Genomic DNA, 13,964 nt, shown 5'->3' with positions numbered 1-13,964 from the left:
TAGACCACTAAGGGGACGTAAAAAGACAACACAATTTGATTACGAACATGAAAATGAAAATATGAATTCGTTTCAATTTTTGCATTTGTTAAATACTTCACGAAATAAAGAATATTTATTATCTTGTTGTAAAAAGTTACGACAAAAATTAACACATGAGAATCATTCAGACATTGACACAGACGATTTATGCGAAGAAATTTTACACTGTCAACCATTTATTTCTAATTTTAAAACGATATATATCAGATAATTCAGCATATTTATTCAAACGACTTAATCACAGTTTATCCAAACTTTCCAATTGCTCTTCGGATTCTTTTGTCATTACCGGTATTATCTGTAGCATCTGCGGAACGGCCCTTTTCTTAACTTAAAATTATTAAAAAATACTTGCGCTTCACAATGATAGAAGACAGACCTTTCAAATCTTGCCATTATATCAATAGAGTCAAATATTTTGGATCAACTTGATATACATGATATTATTGAATTTTCTTTAATGAAAACTAAAAAAGTTCAATTTATTAAGATTTTTGATTTTTCTTTCTGTTTAAATATTTATTTAACTATTTCTTTACCCAATAATGTTTAATATGTTCCTATTTTATATACTTGTGAGTTACTATTATTTATTTATTTATCCTAGTATTTATTTACTATATTTTGTTTTCAAATTATTTTTGTTGTTTTTGTACCCTTCTTGTATGTTTATTGTTTTTTATACATTTTTTTTTGTAATTTCTGCTTTTTGTTCAATAAACTTATTTCGTATTTCATTTTAACTCATTAATTCGTTTTTATAAAGAGATTTTTTATTCGGGGAAGGGGGATAGGGGCGCCAACTAAAGTTTTGCACACAGGCGCCGGACACTACTGGTGTTGGAGTTTCACGACTTAGCTGTAAAATTGGAATATACTTATTGCAATGAGAGCAGCGCAGCGCCCATTTAAAGACAGTTTTTTGAGATTGTAATCAAATCATATATTGTATCAAAAAAAAAAGAAATCGAATCATTTTTTCCATGTAGTTTAGAAACACAGCACTTTGTCATATTTTGTATGTTAGGAACACAATTCAGTTATTCCCTGAAATTTTCATTAGTTAAACTTCTTTTCCATGTAAGTCACTTAATATTCAATTTCTAAAGGTGGTGATAGCTTATTCATTAAAGTTATACTTCGACTTTTAAAGAAAATATAACATAATTGTCGAAATAAAATTTAATTATGTGATCTTTACGATTTTAGCTGTAATCTAATTTGTCATCCATCTTAAAGTTTCTATTGCAGACTGTTGACTATTTTATAATTTAAAAAAAAATATTACTATTACGTGACATCCCAAGGAGTGCAAAGATTCATCGAGGGTGGTCATTCTACTCTAACATCATAACTCACCGTCTCCACCAACGTCGCTACCGTCATCTATGTGCATAACGCCATCTTCCGCCCACCTCCAATAGTATTTTTTAGTAAATTGCTGTGTTCACTCAGTCGATTTATATGTCTGTAAATCGGCGAGTTTCCAGGAGAAAATTACTGCTATATTCGTATGAGATCGGCTTACTCACCTTTAATTGAAAAAGCCCATACAAAAATTCTTATTATTATGATGAAAATTGAATTCTAGTGCTTTTCATTCTAAGGACGCAATATACTGTTGTTATTCCAATTACGTTATGGACAAAATCTTCGAAAGAGCCTCTAAGAAAGATAGGAGCTTTATGATTTAAAATTATCGACTGAATAAGAGCTTACATCATAATGATCAGAATAATGAAATTAATTTTGATAATTTATTTTCGTTTTGATAAATGAAGAGTGCTGTCAACTAACTCTGCACAAAAATATAATATTAATATTATATAAACGATGTCCACCAGTTCGCAAGAAAATTAAATTGTTGTTATTATGTATTATTATTATTATTATTATTATTATTATCGGGACATGGACTAGTTATTACTAACACTATGTTCCAACATAAAAATGTGCACAAACTCACATAGAGAGAAGATGCAAGGAATAAGAAAAGTCTCATGAACTATGTCATTGTCGACAGTGATGTTTTGCCACTGGTCCAGGACACAAGAGTATACAGAGGATTTCAAATAGGAAGTGATTACCATTTAATGTTCTGTAGGATAATATTGAACTTCATATTGAAAAGATGGGTGTGTAAGAAAGTTTTGAAACAAATCAAAATTGAACAGCTATCAGATATGAACTGAAGACTCACATACACAAACATTATTCAAGAAAAAAATGAAAGAGTTTGAAAACAAGAACGAAACCTTGTAGATTCACTGGAGAATCCTAAAGAAAACTTTGATTCAGCGAGAGAGAGATATGTAGTGAGGTAATCTGCAAGGATAGAAAAATCACAACTCCATGGTGGACTCAGGAAGTCAAAGAGGCAGTCAAGATAAGGAATAAAGCATATGGAAAGTTCCTGGCAAATAACTCAGCTTGTGCTCTTAGAGAATACAGAGATAAATGTAATAAAGCTAAATACTGAAAACTAGTTAAACAAAAGTCATGGGAAGACTTTGGTAAGAACATTGAAAATAAATATCAGAAAGGTGGTAAAATAATATGGAGGCTATTGAAAGCTTAGATGAAGGAAACAGTACTGTAAAACGAATCAGAGATTATAAAGATGACATGAAAAGTGAAGATAAAGATGTCCTAGATGTTTAGAATAATTACTTTGAAAGATTGCTAAATGATACAAGCAGTGACAGCACAGTAGTAGTAAACACTCAACAGGAATGCCGTCTGGAATATACAGGGTGTTCGGGATAAATTTGACAGTTTCGTAAGAAAAAAGAAAATCTTCTTTGTATCTATTAAATTTAATGAATTGACAAAAAAACATTACAGGCAGAGTTAATTACAATACTATCAACAAGATTTACTCAAAATAACCACCATTAGCATCGATCACAGCTTCAATTCTGCTTCGGAACCTCGAACAAGCTGATGCTACAGTCTCCCTGGGAAGGGCCGCAAAAACTGTTTTAATTTTATCCATTAACTGGGCTTTTGTATTACTGGAAGTGCGATTGGTGTCTTTTTCAACTGCGCCCCATACAAAATAATCCATGGGGTTAAGGTCTGGGGAGTTTGGAGGCCAAACATTTGGACTGGTGAAGTCGTAGAAATTTTCAGACAACCATTTTTGACTTTTCCCAGAGGTGTGGCAAGGGGCCGAATCCTGCTGCCATACATACGGCCTACCATTGGCTACCCTTGTTATCCAGGGCTTGACTACAGTTAGCAACTCCACGAACAAAGCCCGAATTCCAATGCCAGGGTTCTTCAACACCTGTTCCTGCAGATTTGCGAGGAATTCTGCTGTACGAACGCAATCAGATCGTCTGCTAGGGATCTTTCTTCTTGCTACATCCTCGTAGTCACCATTGCAAGTCTCTAGTTCATGCCTGATTGTTTATACTGTATTCAGGGAGCATTGGGCAGCAGTCGTAATATCCTTATTTTGATGGCGGGCACGAATCATCATGATACAAGTTATTCTCTTCCATGATTCAGGTGGGTTCCAGCTATCCATCCTTTCTGACATCTTGTATATGAATGAAGAAGGGTCCAAACTTTTAAATGAAGAGAAGTGTGTGTTAATACATGTAACTTACGGAAAAATATAATTAATTATAAATATGTCAAATTTATCCCGAACACCCTGTATATCTGTACTTGAAATAGAAAAAGCTATAACACATTTGAAATGCGAAAAGGCAGCTGGAGTAGATGAATTCTACCAGGAATGCTAAAATATGGAGGTATAAACGTTTTATAGCGGCTGCACTGCATAATTCAGAAGGCCTGGTGAGAGGATCGAATTCTAGATGTTGGAGTAGAGCACTCATAGTACCCATATATAAAAAGTGAAATAAAACTGAATGTGAGAATTACAGAGGAATTTCTCTTCTGAGTGTTCCTGGTAAGATTTATGCAAGTATTATTGAGAAAAGGCTAAGAAAAATTGTAGAAGAGAAGATTGGTGAAGTACAAGCTGGATTCAGGCCAAATAGAGGTTGTAGGATCAGATTTTCACTTTAAGACAAATAGTTGAGAAATCGTGGAATATGTCAAGGATCTGTACTTAAGTTTTGTAGATCTGGAAAAGTCATATGACAAGGTGCCAAGAGAGAAGCTATTCAATACGCTACAGTTATATGGTGTCAATGGGACATTACATCAAGCAATACTTAGTCTTTATTTGAGTTGTAAATCAGCAGCAGCTCTCAGATTTACAACTTAAGTTGTAAATCAGCAACTAGAATTGAAGCGGGTGGATACAGGAAGTTGGTTTGATGTTAAGTCAGGTGTGCAACAAGAGTGCACATTATCTCCACTGCTATTCATCATCTATGTGGATCACATTATGGTGGGAAGCGGTGTTAAATCTGATATCAAAGTTGGCGATGTCATTCGCTCTTTATTTTATGCAGATGATGTTGTACTCCTGAATGAATCTAGGGCAGGTCTGCATGATTCCCTGACCAAATTGCATGACCAAATTGCCTGACTTTCATACCAAATAATAAATTCGGTATGAAAGTCAGCATTAAAAAGACAAAGACAATGAAAATAGACATAAACATTGAGGACATCAACTGCATCCTGAATGGAAAACTTATAGAACAATTAAAACATTTCAGTTATTTGGGCGCAATATTTAGTTAAGATGGCAAATAAAATTTTGAAATAGGCAGCAGAATTAGCAAACCTGGTATGGTAGGAAATGAACTGAATAAATTTTCATAGAATAAGAGAGAGATTAGTCAAAACACTAAACTAGCTGTATACAAGACAGTGTTCAAACCAATTTTAACTTATGAACCTGGTAGCTGGGATAGAAATGAAACTCTTGATCTAAGCCTAGAGACCGCAGATATGAGAGTCCTGAGAAAGATTGGGGGAGTAAACAGATGGCATCAATGGCAGAATCATATTAAAAATGGGGATATTAGGAAAGAACATCTTGACTTTGTTGGCATCCAGGAATGTGTTAACAGAGTTAATATCAGGTGTATGGTCACTTAAACGCAATGGGAGAGGAAAGATTAGCAAAACAAGTATTCTTTGCCAGGATGGCAGGAAAACGACCCAGAGGAAGACCAAAATGTAGATGGATTGATACAATAAAAAGTGCCGTAGAAGACAGATATATAAGATCTGATAATATCGGAATCTTGACAGGTAACATTCATTTGGAGGAAAATTGTGGATAGCAAGTTAATAATGATGTAACTTTTCATGTAGTGCTATCATATGATCCTTACACTCATGAGGGTATATATCACGAATATGATGATGATGATGATGATTATGATTATCTGTAGACACCTGCATGGAGTCAGGAACTCATTGAGGGATGGAGTTGAAAATGTAATTCCAGAGTACCTATCAATTAAATAGATTATTATTATTATTATTATTATTATTATTATTATTATTATTATTATTATTATTATTATTATTAGAGTTCCATGGAGTCAAAAGACTCATCGCAGGCGGTCCCACTAGAACACACATACACATTTCATCATACCGTGGCTTAAATATATTCACCGTCTCTGTATTCGCAACACTTACAGGCAATTCATTTCAATGAACTACTCCTCTGCATGCAAAAAATAATAATAATAAAACTTGCTCTTCATCTCCCCTTGCTCAAACCTATTTATGCATTTTCCAGAGATGGCGTCTTGTTTTCCCCTCCATTCTATGTAAATCTCATCCACATTAATCTGTGAATAACCTATTAAGAACTTGTATGTCTCAATCATGTTCCCCTCCTCCTCCTTTATTTATCAGCAGTTTCTTCAAATTCCATTTTCTGCATTTGTCTTCATATTCAACATTCCAGAGACCAGAAACCACTTTAGTCAATCGTTTCTTGACTTTTTTCAATATCTCCTCATTTTTTGGGAAAACAGGTAACCAAATCTGTGCAGTTTAGCAATATGTCCTCGGAAATTTGGGTCATTGTTCACAATTACTCGCAGATCTCTCAACTTCTTCTCCAAGGTATTTCTACCAATTGTGTAGTCTGCATCTCAGCTTTGCTTCCCAAATTTCAAAATCTTACACTTTGCAGCATTGAATTGAAAACTCCATTCACTTGCCCATTCGGCCAGTGCATTCAAGTTCTCTAGCAAACAACTGCATATCACCACCCAATATCATTAACATATAAGATGAACAGCAATGGCCCCAAAACAGACCCTTGAGGTACGCTCTAGTGACGTACCTCTTCTGGGATATAGTTCCTCCATAGACATCTTGCTGATTCCTATCAGACGGCTAGTCTCCGATCCAGTGCATTAATCTACTATCTGAACTTCGTTCCAATTGAATTACCAACTTGTAATGTGGCAAAGGCCATTGCAAGATGCAAGTATACCACTGTGTATACATCACCTTTATCCAATGCATTTGTCACATTATTATAATAAATTAGACGATTACTAAAGCACAATATTCCTTTAGAAAACCCATGCTGAACATCATAAAACAATGTTGTTGTTTACCCAGTTCTGAAACTTGGTTCTGATTAACTTCTCTAATACTGTAACCACAATTCCTGACACAGAGATTGGCCTATAATTCGAAGCTTTTAAGCTTTAGTCTTATCATCTCCCTTATGAAGCGGAACGACTTTACCATCTTAATTAAATTATTACTTTTTTTGTCCGTTGTATATGCAAATTATTCTTGCTCCGGTCAGTAAAAATAGGATTATTAAAAAAAAAAAAAAAATTAAAAAGGAAAGGGAGATCTTTGCGTATTGTCTTTGCATAATTTTTCCTTTCCTTTCTTTTCTTTATTTATTTAATTGCAAAATTCATCTTTGTGGCAGAACTGTAAAGTGAATAAAAAAAAATTGGAATCCCTCGTATTCTTAGATAATTAAACTTTTAGTTTAATTATCTAAGAATTTAATTATTTAATTGCTCCACGTTTGCTGCGAGTTTCCCGGTGTTGTACTACCTTACCCCAGTAAGGTAGTACAACACCGGATTGAAGATAATTTCAGGGGCAAACTTTGTTTGCTCACATTTGGATAAAGGATTAAACTAAAAAATTTATTATAAAAGCTTAATTGTTTTCCGTAAAAAAACAATTAAATTTTCTGTATTAAAAATGTGGTTTAGGATCATTTGAGCAATTCTAAGTCCTCACCTAGAATCGCCCCAGTGACGGCAAACTATTATTTGTGTAATAATAGTTTAATTTCAGTGATCTGATAGAAAATTATTTTGTTTAGAAATTAGACTACAAGAAAATGTCAAAGTTCTCTCTCAATCACAGAATTTGAATAGTTCAACGTTCTTGCCAGAACTATATATGCTGTACCAAAATACGGAATCGAAACCATTAAACTGCAAGTTTTTAAAAAATTATCTAACCTGAAGAATGTCTGTGCAAATATGAGTAGAACAAAAATAAAATAAGTGCAGTGAAAATGTGAAAAAAAAATTATATTTTAGATTTTCACATTAGTTAAACTGGTTAATTTGTCTTAATAAATCTATGTAAGAGGTATTATAAATAAAAAATCTTAATACTATAAAAAACAACTCTAAGCCCTGCAGAAAATAGAGCTTCTGAAACTTGTCTTATATATATATACAGCCTCCAAAGCTTTGAAGTTTGTACAAAGAAGTGTTAGAATTTACTCAATATTAAAATTATTATCGAGCACACATGGTGGGAATATTCATTAATTTTTATTATAATACTGAAAAATTTTACAGTCGCTCTGTGGAATCCAAGAATCATCTAGAATGTTCATTCTCTATATATAATATCACATTATTTACATCGTAATTAGCTATTTACATTATTTTTTAGCTCTGCCAGGGTTTAAATTACAAACTATTTCCCTAATGGTTTGTAATTTAAGGTTTGTTTTGGTAATCTTTCAGTTTTAATTTTTTTTCAACGTGTTCCATCCACTTATGTTTATATTTTTTAATTTTTCCTATTACTGATTAAATATCCTTTAACTTAGAAGAGCAGTAACAACTTTCTGGGATGATCGTTTAGATCACTGACACGCACCAACCAGTCTTCTTAGCAGCATTTCTATTTCCCTTCTTACTAAACTTATATTCAATTTCAATTAAGGAACTGGTTCTTTCCCTTTTCATGCACGAAAAGAAAAATAATGTTCTCTGCTTTTATCCTATAAAACTCCTCATCATCATCTTATATGTATATCGCTCTTCCCCCGCCCTCCCCCCATCCGCCGCTGATCTGGCCATTTCTACTCACAATCCTGTAATCTTCCCTTATAAACAACCTTCCATACGCTTAAAATCATCTATGTTATTCTCCTTTGGATCCTATTTAATATTTCTAATTCCACATTAAACTCAGGTGACCAAATCTGCGCATAGTCTTCGAAATTCAATTGAATCAACTACTCTTTTAATTTTTGCTACCATTTGCAGAGTTTATATACTAATTTAGCTACAAACTCATTATTATCATCATCATCAGCAGCAGCAGCATGCTTGTCAAGGATTTAGGCCTAGAGTGGCGTGTTCCGTCTTCAGAAGTCATCGTTGAATCTCTTAAGAGGACGTCCTGGCTTCCTTTTTCCTAATGGTTTGTAATTTAAGGTTTGTTTTGGTAATCTTTCTGTTTACATTGTTTTCAACGTGTTCCATCCATTTATATTGATATTTTTTAATTTTTTCTATTACTGATTCCTGGTTTAATTCTTTCATAATTTTTTCATTTATTTCTTTTGTGATCGAATAGAGTATATTTTGCAGTTTTTTCTCATAAACTTCATTTCAGATGTTATTAATTTTCGTTTGTCTTCTTGTTTCCTTCTCCAGATTTGCCTTCCATACAATAGGACTGGTAGGATGTTTTTGTATTAGGTTAAGTTTAAATATAGAGTTAATTGCAGCTGTTATTTTTAAATATTTCGCAATTTTTAGGTTTATATCTTTTTCATTTTCATACGTAATCTTACATCCTAGGTAGTTAAATGAATTCACCTGTTCTAAAATCTTGTTATCTATTTTTGTTTTAGTTCTTACTGGATCTTGTCCTTTAAATGTTCATCATTAATACCTTGATGGAAATTTTTGTTCCATTTTATTATTATTTCATTTAAATAAATATTAAAAAGAGTTGCTGAAAGGAACATCTTTGTTGGACTTCGTGGTTTATCTCTGTCTCGTATGATAGCTCGTGATTTAATCTTATTTGTATTTGATTATTTTCATATATACTTGCGATAGCTTTTAGGTTATTATTTGGTATTTGTCTTTCTTTTAATATGTTAAATAAAACGCTTCTTTTAACTTAAGTATAAAGAGCTAATAAGCTTCATTTCGGCAATGAAAACATTACTTAAATTAAGGGGATATTAAATCCCACATAGTTTTAAAACCGAATAAGAAACTCAAAGATCGGAATCAGAGAGTTTCTTGCCGAATATAGTAAACTCTAAAGTATCGGCGACACTAGCGTTAGCCAATACAAGTGATCCTAGTACGTAGTACAATACCGGGGCAACTCGTTGCAAACGTGGGGGAAAGTTCAGATCGCTATTCTTAGGTATTTTCCATAATGTAAAAACACATTTCTTAGGAAATGTATGCTGTTATTACATTATGGAGGGAGGTCACTACCCAGACCGGTTTCAGCCTTTTTTGAGGCTTCATCAGTGATTAGCTAGACCTAATACCAAAGTGTATAGCGAAAAGAACTGATGTACTCTGCGAACGAGTTTTCCAAACAGGTGCAACCATTAAGTTACTTAAGTATAAAGAGCTAATAAGCTTCATTTCGGCAATGAAAACATTACTTAAATTAAGGGGATATTAAATCCCACATAGTTTTAAAACCGAATAAGAAACTCAAAGATCGGAATCTGTACTACGTACTAGGATCACTTGCATTGGCTAACGCTAGTGTCGCCGATACTTTATAGTTTACTATATTCGGCAAGAAACTCCCTGATTCCGATCTTTGAGTTTCTTATTCGGTTTTAAAACTATGTGGGATTTAATATCCCCTTAATCTAAGTAATGCTTCTTTTAACTTTGTCAAATGCTTTTTCATGGTCAATATTTGTAATATGTGAAAATTGTTCTGAAAGAATTCAAGGCTTCACACTGTCACAAAAAAACTTGAAAAACACTGATGTCCAACACCATATTCCCAAGTATTACTGTTCACTTTTCTTATGGCCACATCATTCCTCACTGATACTCTGAGGAACGCTTGAGTATCACTCACTGGCCTTGCTTCTTTTCCCTTATTAGATATATATGATCTTGCAGTCTTGTCACTGAAGGAGTATCAGGTTGACTTTTACGATGCTCATCTTCTTCTTGACGTTTCTCATAATGAAGAAAGTCATCAAAAATAGATGTCACCCGTTGAAAATTATGAATTACTTTCAGTACTTCTTTTCCCTTTTCTAAAAGAACTTCTTGCGTGTCACGTGAATTAGTGACAGGTTTATTCTCATTGTTCTACAATTGAATATGTCGTAAATGGGAATTGGTAACATCTTTAACATAAATCCATTTAACCTTGAATTGTCCTTTCCACTTATCCTGTGTCCACATACCTGATAATGTATCATAGTCTACAGGCGACACCATCTGTGTCATTCCACAGAAGTGTCCAGAGCCATTTACACTAAAAAACAGGTAAACAGGACCTTTACCTTCCTGTTGACGATATGCAACATCTAATCGCTTATTACCATGTTCTGTTGAGCACCAAATGGAATACTTAATAGAACGATGAACATCATCCTCTGAGATAATATGTAATATCCTCTGAGATAATATGTAATATGTGTTTTAAAATTTCATTCTCTTCTTTTCTCTATTATTAATTTTAGGCAACAAGCTGCGTCTATACATGATCGTTCTTTTCTAAATTTATTCTGTACTTCTAAAATAAAGTTTTCGGAATATTTCATTAGTTTTCTATTTAAGATTCTGCTATATATTTTGTAACAGGAATTTAGTATACTGATACCTCTATAGTTTTTAGGGGCATCTCTATTACCTTTTTTAAAGATGGGAATCACAATTGGTTTTTTACATTCTATTGGTGGGTTACTTGTTGAACAGATTTTATTTAAAAATAATAGGAGTCTTTCTTTGAGCCTCATTCCTGCATATTTATATAATTCTGAACCTAAACTTATCTTCTGCAGGAGATTTTCCATTTCTTGTTTCTTTCAGGCTGATTTCTAATTATTTAGTTATTTCCTGTTTTATTTTATTTTATTTATTTTTATTTATATATTTTTTATTTATATATTTTTATTTATTTTTATTTATATATTTTTTATTTATATATTTTTATTTATTTTAAGTTATTAATTTAAAATAAATATTACTTATTTTTAGTCTCTATCCAAATTCTAATTTTATTTCTTAAAAGCCGCTGTGTGTTTCTTTAATACTAAATCTCCATTGTTATTCTTTTTCTTCTAGTGAGTGTGTTATTTAAAATTTCAGAACCCTAGTTCAAAGTCCACTTTACCAATTGGATTTGAACCTCATCTCCTCACTTGGTGAGTTTATTATCTGAAATTACAATTTTCACTCTTTCCATCCAGTATAGCTTGTTTAGCAGAATTTAAACCTAACGAATTAAACTTTCGTCAGACTTCAATTGGAAATTTGAAGGAACGTTAGGATTGACATTAAAAAAAATCCTTTATTTCCCACAAATGTGATGATTTTTTTTTTTTTTTTTGGATTCATGCTCACCTACATAAATAATGTGACCCTCATCTGCATATGGACGTTTATTTCTCCAACGCTTCAACAGCCAGGGAAGAATCTAACCTGATCTGTAGTTTGTTTCCTTCATTCTACTGCCACACATATGTAATGTCCCTTAGCACATTCCCTTAAAATACCCAACCAAATTTCATTCGCTTCTACTGCCTTGCTGACATCTAGAATACTTAGTATTCTAAATACTAAGTACTCAGGATGTCAGCAAGGCAGTTGAAGCGAATGCACGTCTAATCCTTCAGCCATCCCCCATCTTTTTAAGAATAAAACATGTGCTTATGTCATCTGCACTGGTCACTGGACCATCTTCTCCATCTGGAATAGTCATTCTAGCTCTTAGTACTGGTCACAAAAGAAAAAAAAAATGTTTGAGTGTAGTACTAGTCTCTAGGCATATTTCAATTTTTCCTTCCTTATTATACTAGTTACTTTCCTCTCTTGATCCTTTTCTCCACCTCTCTATTCTCTAAGTTTTCTATTTTACCGTTGCCATGCTCATTTCCTTTTCGATTTTCTTTTCCAATTATCCATTTCACTCAAAATCTATTTATCTTCCTCAGTCGATGTATGCTATTGGTCACTGATGTTAAATATTTCTTAACTAGCTTTTATGCACCATTAATCTCTCTCTCTCTCTCTCTCTCTCTCTCTCTCTCTCCTCAAGCTATCCTACCTATTTTATTACTCTCAAGCGTGTTTCCTATGTCTGTTCAAATCATCCTCTCATAACTCCTCGCAAAGATTTTATTTCTTTCGCCTTGAGATCCTCGCTTGTCCATCCCGTCCTTGAAGTGATGACTGTATGCATACTTGTGCAGTTTTTTTTTTTTTTTTGCTATTGTGGCAATGTGCATGAAGCCACAGTTTTTTAATAGCTGAAATGTGGCTCTTCTCTCCACGAAAAAATGACAAAGCTGTCAGATTTTTTAAGTGAAAACAACATAAATCTTATGGTATGCGAGCGAAATTTTTACTGTTAATTTTTTAGAATATATCCATTTATGAATAGAAATAAGGGATAGTAAAAATCCAACATGATTTCAATGCATAGAATGCATTGAAATAAGTATAAGATGAAATATTTGATAATACATTTATGTTTTTGTAACTTCATATTTAAGGCAAAATGTGCCACTTTTCTAATCAGTGAAGATGAAAAGTTTCCAACGAAATGCTTCTGTGACGTTTTTTCTTTCATACTGGATTAACTACCCCCTCCCCCCTACTTTCACGTCTATGTCACGAACATTTTTATTTCTTGCATAAAAACAATAAACAAGTGTGCAGTCATATAAGGATAATCCTAAGGATTTCAGAGTCCAGGTGCCTGACTGCACAGCGCCTCTGCTCCCAAGTCAATTTTCGAATCTCAGTCTGGTAAGAATAATTGTGGCTTTGTATACTAGACTTCAGGAATTTGTCGTTAGCTAATAAATATTTTTATATCGCCTGATTTGAGAACACCACCCTGTTTACTGGATGGCGGATTCACATCAGGTCTTATTCCCCTCCTCCCAAAAAAAGACGACGATAATTTGGTTTCCAGAACAGGTTTTCTGTCATCTTTTTTTTTTTTTCCATTCTTTGTACAGTAAGTGTACAATATTTCACTGGTCATATTCAGAAAAATAAATAAATAAAATAAAAATTGAAGTGAGGATAAAGCAGTGTGAAGATGCATTGAAATAAAGCACTTAGTTTAACCTAAGTTACAGAATAATATGGGAACAAAGGAGAAACGTAAATATTGCATTCCATTTTCCTATTGTGTGTTAGGCTCAATGGAGATCTCCTTAATGTTCTGATCCAGTGGTGGTGAACCTTTTTATGTGCGCGTGCCAAAAATTTACAAATCAAGTTGATGACGTGCCAGGCTGTTTTTAGTAGGGGAAAAATTAATAGAAAATCTATTAATTTCCGTTATAAACGTTATAAGCAGCAGGCTTGAATAGTCACAACTGTTGTACTGAAAGCAAAGTCTGATTATGAAACAATACTGGCTCTGCGTGCTAAAGACAACCCACAAGAATTCTATCGATATGTTGCAAGTAAAAGAAAGAATGAATATGAAAGAATAACTCTTCTAAATCCAGATGGCGTGAGGGTTACAGATGCAGATGAGGTTGTTCAGTTAATGAATGT

At 33.2% G+C, this 13,964-nt stretch overlaps 1 protein-coding gene across 3 annotated transcripts in view; it reads left to right on the top strand.

Annotated features, from left to right (window-relative positions):
* Positions 1 to 13,964, top strand: part of LOC150110090 (uncharacterized) — a 232,993-nt gene that overhangs the window by 25,411 nt on the left and 193,618 nt on the right. Inside the window, exon 1 of one of the 3 annotated variants that reach the window (XM_090391324.1) lies at positions 11,525 to 11,593. The exons of the other annotated variants lie outside the window; for them this stretch is intronic. The gene's annotated coding sequence lies outside the window, so the exon portion shown is untranslated. Of the gene's footprint in view, positions 1 to 11,524; positions 11,594 to 13,964 lie in introns of those variants that run through there. 3 annotated transcript variants of the gene reach the window in all.

The sequence above is a fragment of the Typopeltis vanoorti genome, chromosome 1 (genome assembly GCF_054136105.1).
Source record: "Typopeltis vanoorti isolate ZY-2024b chromosome 1, IOZ_Tvanoo_1.0, whole genome shotgun sequence".
In the NCBI taxonomy this organism is placed as follows: domain Eukaryota; kingdom Metazoa; phylum Arthropoda; class Arachnida; order Uropygi; family Thelyphonidae; genus Typopeltis; species Typopeltis vanoorti.
The sequence above is the reverse complement of the archived record's forward strand: the minus strand, read 5'-3'. Positions and strand labels throughout refer to the sequence as shown.